Below are 6,801 nucleotides of genomic sequence, written 5' to 3'. Positions count from 1 at the left end.
TTACCTGCACATGTGGAAACATGGATTTTATTGTTTTAATGTTAAAATTAATTATCCCATTGTAGGTGTCCCAAAATCGACTTCTGGAAAGGCAAGAAAAGAAAAACATGCACTGTTTTTTAACCTGGGATCACATGATGATTAAGTGTAAAATTTAGAAACAGTCATGTAATTTATTTGTTCAATACAACTATAATAACCTTTCATAATTTACTGTAATAGTACTGAATGGCACTTTGAATATTTGTCTTCAGCTTGCATTTTATTTTTTCATAAGATGAACTAAAGCATAGAAAGCCCATTTTTCAAAGCTTTTAAACTGAAACCACAGTAGTAGCTCACAACAGATTTTGAGAGGGATTCTGTACTAAATGCCAATAATTTTCTCACTCTGTGAAACAGTAGTGAAACTAGTACAGGATGTCAAAGGAGAAGTACGGAAATGAGCGAAAATATATCCTCTGATGGCCTCTGTACTATTTTTATTTCTTCCTGCCAGGGGCTGCAATCAAACAATGCACAATGAATATTCATTATAGAGCTGAGTAATCGATTCTATTATTTGCTTTTATACACTTCACAAAACTAAGTTCAGAAGAGAAAGACACATCTGGTTGGATGATGAAGCAATGTCTCTCTGACTCTTTCACTTCCAGAATGCTGACAGAGACAGTATTCAGGAAATGAAACATTCCTCAAGAGTTCAAAAACTAACATAAAAGACCATTTTCGCTGTTGTAAATAACTTAGAATTTTTTTTGCTGACAGCAATATAAATGTGCATATTTATGTTATCAAATGTATGATCCTTAATAGTTTGCTTTAAGAGGGGCTAGGTTTCACTCTATATGTGGAATATTCTGTATAAAATGCCCTGATTTACATCATCGTCAAGTTACTTTTATTTACACTTTCATGTTACTCTTACAAAAATTGATACGAACTAAGTCTTGGGAGGTTTATGAAAAAAAGGTTTAGAAAAAGGTAGTATAAAAATTGTGTTTCAGTCTGCCAAGAAGCTGAAAGGCAGAAAGAGATAATTTTTTTTTATTCCTACTGGTTGCATCACTGCTACCATATCAATGACTTCTTTTTCATGTTCTTGTAGCTGTGAGAAAAACTCATGGGAAACTGTCTTAAACATTTTGCTTATCCAAACGTACAAAAACTTCTCAAACCTTCTTTAACTTTACAGGTCTGATGAGAGTAGAAATCTTTCAAAATGTTATTTTCCACCTGTGTTCTCTAACTTTTGGAATATTAATCCAAATCCCAGTGTGCTTCCATTGCTGCAATGCCAGTGTCATTTTAAGCTTTCTGTTCAACATGATTTTCACTATACAGCTTCCCTCACTCTTTTATGTTATTTACATTAATAAAGTCAATTTATGTGGCTCCTTTGTTTAATAGAAAACAGGTATTATTAATTCATGATCTGTATACTAAGCTGGAACCTTAACTCACAACAAAGAAGGCTGGTGTTAACAAATATTTACACTAAAATTATTAGGTGATTCATAACAGTGCATATAGAATTTGATTGGTATTTCTTCCTATAGTTAAGGCATCACAGAGCATAATTAAGAATACTTAGAAACACCACCTCCATCATTTAAGAATGATCCATTATGTTCTTTGTCTGACTGAAAACAACTTTTGAATATAAATGTCCTAATTTCTTCTTAATCAGCAGTTCCACAACACACACACAATGATATAGAAAGTTTTCAAGTTTATCTCTTCATGAACTCATGTGCCTCCATAGAAAAATCTAGAAAAAAATTTGTTGAAAGAAGCAATTTAAGGAGTGATATGATTTTCAGAAGAAAATTAATTTCTAAGAATTAATATTTGTGTTCCCATCGCAGAAGTTTGTTTTCTTGTTTATTTTGCCCCTTTCTTTGAATGCAGATTACTCATATGTTCTTAACTTTGGCAGTGGTTAATTTGCAGATGTTTTCAAAATGTGAACAATGCAGTGTGACCAGTATATCCCTGTAGGCTCGTCAATAGAATATATAAAATCGGTAGATGGGGAAGAAAGAAAATAGTCAACAAAATATTTTATTGTGTGGAGTGGGAGCTATTTTTTTTTTTTAAAGCAGGTTTTATGCTAGTTTTTCAAGTTTCTCTCCCCTACCATCAGGGAAATACAAAAGCTATTGGAAATGCTGTCTTTTGAACAATGGCTAAATGCATTTAGAGTTTAGTGCCAACAGGTAAGTAATATGTATTTGAGCCTTCTCTCCCATTTTTTATTAGGGCAGTGAAATTGTGTGATCAAGAGCAAAAGTAATCTTTAATAACATAATACAAAGGATGTAGGCAGTTTGGCTCAGTATCAGATAAACATTTACTCTGAGAATCCATGTAAATCAGAGGAATCACTATTTGTGAGTCTTGGCCCTGGACGTGCTTAATCAGCCTGAATTTTCTATTAATGACTTCTGAATAGTCGTGACAAAACTAATTACTTTAAAGATGGGCAAAGAGTTTTGGCAGGAAAAGACATGACATTTTGTAATGGTAAATAATATCTCCCCTTCTCAATATGCATCACTGCTGTACTATGCGCAGTGCATACAAAAAAGGAATGGATTATGCATTAAGTTCATCAAATAGGAATTCTAATTCAAGGGTTTTTCACAGTTCTGAGGTCTTCTAGGTATTCTTAACAATAAATTTATAGGATTGATCTCATGGTCTTATGTCTGGGGTTTTTTGCTTCTTTTGTGGCTGGATTGGTTTTTTGTTTGGTTAGTTTTTAACTAAAGTAGAGGTGAATTCAAGGAGAACAAAAATGGATTAGAGAATAAAGCACTACTCAGGATTTGTTGCAAGACTATTACAGACTGTTCATCTTAGCTTTACCACTCACTTGAGTCCGAATTCTTCAAGGTCATCGTCTTTGCTTTTAAATACAACATAAATCAAATTATCAGCCTTGCTATACAAACACATTCCTGAGTATTAAAAAAAGCATATGGATCATTTCCTTAGGATTGTTTTCCTTAAATCCTCAATGATTTTACTCCCAGCCTGTAGTTGAAGGATATCAGCATTTACTTTATATTATCTAGTCTTATTTCAGATTTGAGGGAGGAGTAACTACTTTGTAAAAGGTAGAATTTGCATGGATTTACAATTTATTATGGTATCACTTGACATTCCCAAGCTATGGAATATTATACATTAAATAATAGCGATGATAAAAATTATTATTATGCAAAGAAGATTTTTTAAAATAACTCACAAGTGCCCAGTTCCCTTCCTTTTATTTAAATTGTTATAACATGTTATTTCCTCTTTTGTAATGATAATGGGCATATAGCAATTTTCATGCTAGAATTGGAAAACATTTTAGAACTATACACAGTATATAACTGATGTGAGATAATATAATGCTCTAGGGATGTAAAAACAAGGAAACTTTTTGTAGGCTGGTATTTAGGTTCCAAGCTAACCAAAACCAAGGATGCAATACTTATAGTACTGTTCTTTTGTATTTGTAGGTAGAAGAGTGTTGATAACACAGCATCTTGACTAGTGCTTATCTGTACTCACAGAGCATCAGGGCTGTGTCTCCAACAGTCCTTCCCCAACAAAGAGAGGCTGGGGTGGAGTAGAGGTTGGGAAGGGACACTGCTGGGACAGCTTACCCAAACTGACCAAAGGGATATTTCATACCCTATGACATCTGCTCAGCTATGAGGAGGAAAATTGTTATAAAGGCTTTTCTTTCAAAGAAACCCTAAATTTTCCCCTACTTTCCCTTAACTTCTTTTCAATCACATCCATAGTTAATGTATGGTTTTCTTTTTTCTTAGAATTAAATTCACTAGAATTTGTTCATCTTTTTCCCTAGGTTTTTCTGAAGAGCTTCTTCTTCAAAAATAGTCCAAGACACGTCTAATAGATTCAGCAATATTGAAATATCTGTTTTCTGAAATCTACTTTGTAGAAATCTATTTTATATTAATATGATACTTTCAGCAGACTACCATTATTTTGTGGCTTTCTTAGAAAAAGATGTCTTGACTTGTGTCTGATTGTTCTAGGGTTCTGCTCAAATTTATTATTTTGTTGTAGGAGACCATTCAAAGAAAAAAATGGCATTACTAAATTCATCAGTGTTGCTGTAATTTTCCTCATTAAAAGGCAGTGTTTTCCCACTGGCTTTTGGAATTTCTAACCATCAACTACTATTAAAAGATCAGTCAATTGTTTGAAATTCATTATGAAAGCATTTTTCAGATGGAATAGCTAATTGAATTTGACATTAGATGTAATTCAGGGTGAGGTAATTAAACTTTGTCTGCTATTGACACTGGTTAGTCACATGTATATTTAATTTTATTTCATAATTTTTAGAATAAAATATAACAGTATCGAAACAGTTCTAAAGATTAAAGACAATCCCCATTTTTTTATTTCACAATTTTTTTTTCACTCAAATATAAACTCAAAATTATGGAATTTACAGTTTTAAACTGGCTCTCTGCTATGTTAAGCTATTTAAATGCAAGCTGTCTAAAAAGACTTGCTATGGCCCCTCTGACCTAAAATTGTCTCTACATTAAAAAAAAAAGCAAAAACAAAAGGAAACAGAAATCAAAGAAAATAAAATTTTCTGGAAGAGGAAATCTGAGTCTTTCTCACTTTTAGATCCTTGCCCACAGAATAAGGCCCTCTATCCTTTATTTTGCCTGAAGATTTCTCACATTCTGAAAAGTCTTCTTTAACATTGAAGAATATCAATAAAGATAATTATCTTTCAGTTTTGCTTGCAAATATGAGAAGTGTTTCCTGATACACTATTTCAAACGTATTTTCCTGGTCTGAGAGTGACCTTGTCTATGATACTGTATGAGAGAAGCAAGGATTCATCTCAATTTTAGCAACATGAATGTTGAGTCCTCCACTAAGCAGTGCGTCTTGGTTCCTAAATCCCACTGGAATGAGGAGACAACGTTTTCTACCCCTAGTGCACAGTGGTAGAACAGGGAGCCTCATTGCCTCCATGAAACACAGAGAGGTTTCACTTTCAGGTCACTACTTCCAGTCTTCTTGTGTTACATTACATTGGAAATCTGTGGCAGAAGTGGCAAATTAAGCCCATCTGTGGAATGTCAAGTGAAAACTGGTAGTACTAGATCCTGTTTGTAAAGAATGAAAAAAATTGAACAAACAAACCTTTGTTCATAAGAGACATAGCTAGGAAAGACTCTATAGATAAATCACAAAATGTGAATCTGAAGTGCATTTTCTTTTTAAAGGTAGCACTTCTCTTCATATTGTAACCGGCGTTATAGTTTATATTCAAAATATGCTATGCTGCTTGTAAATGATAGTAAAAGTCCTGCACCGCCTCCCAAGGGCCGTTTCTAGTCATTTAAGGGGAAAACTGATGTGAATGCTGAATAATCTCATTTTCCCTTCTATATCCCATTAAAAACTATGCTTTCTTGAAAATTTTTTTTGCTTTATTTTCCGCGTTCTATGGTTATGTTGCAAGAAGTCCTTATTTATGGTGGAAATTCTCACCATAGTTCAATTTCAGTATATTTTACTGAAATTGACATCCTAAAAAAAATGCTTCCACTTATTTTTATATATGTCTCATTTTTCTTCTTCACCAGACTTAGCTAAGTAATTACAAAATAAAGTAAGTTCTATGAAAAGGTAATTGTAGTTTAACACCAGTCAAGTACTAGGACAAAAATTAACTCTATCTCAGCCAAAACCAGGAGAGCAATGTAAAAGAATTAGAACTGTTGGGCATTGATATACTACAGTCTTCAGTAAATGGTGATGGTAAATAGCTATTTCAATCTCAGTATAATAGCAATGTAAGGAAGTTATATTGCCTAATTTTGTGGGGGACAAATCAGTTGCAAATAATATAACCAATCACAATTTAACAGATTTAGAGATTACACGTTCATAATATTACAACTGTCTTTTTTCCCAACAAATTCCAATCCCAATTCATTGGAATGAATATTCATGTAGTGAATATAAAGGTTCTTTTATTTCCAATTAGAAATCTACAGGTAGTAAGATGTTCACTGTAGAATAAAAAGTATTTTCAATTCACTAGGGAGACTTTATTAAAAAAAAAAACCCACAATAAAACAAACCCCAAACCAAACCCTGTTTGTCTGTAACTCATAAATTTTCTAAACACTGTACTTGAAATTTTTAATTAAGAAAATGAATCTTTTTCCATGACATGTTATTAATGTCATAGTAGTTAAAATTCTATTAGACTTTCAGTAGCATATCTCAATTTGTATCTTTTTAGTACTTGGCTTTAGGATCTTTTCTCCACTCTAAGTCTTATTCTGCCAGGACATAACTCTGGGACGTTTATATGGAGAAATTATAGGTAATAATCTTTTATTATGTTATGAATGGAAATTTAATTTTCAGTCTAATAGAGATTTAGTTTATATTTTTGGATGTGATGCATTTTCATAAGTTTCTTACTGTAGCTGTTGTTACAGCAAACTGAGCATCAATGACCATGAACATTAACACAATTGTTCCACTGTAAATCTAATATTAAAACACAAAGAATTTCAGTAGGGATAAAAACTTAATTACAGTCAAATAATTTGATAGTATATCAGCAAATTTTATACATTTTCATGCTCACCGTGTCTTGATTTCCTGATGAGTCCTCCTGATTAAGGAAAAAATTATTTCAAACTTACAAAAATTTTCATTTTAGTGACACTGACTAGTAGTTACAAGGAAGTTCACACTCATGGGATGAGCTTTCTGAAACATTTCCTTAGA

The sequence above is a fragment of the Aphelocoma coerulescens genome, chromosome 2, assembly GCF_041296385.1.
Source record: "Aphelocoma coerulescens isolate FSJ_1873_10779 chromosome 2, UR_Acoe_1.0, whole genome shotgun sequence".
NCBI lineage: Eukaryota > Metazoa > Chordata > Aves > Passeriformes > Corvidae > Aphelocoma > Aphelocoma coerulescens.
Note: the sequence above shows the minus strand (reverse complement) of the source record.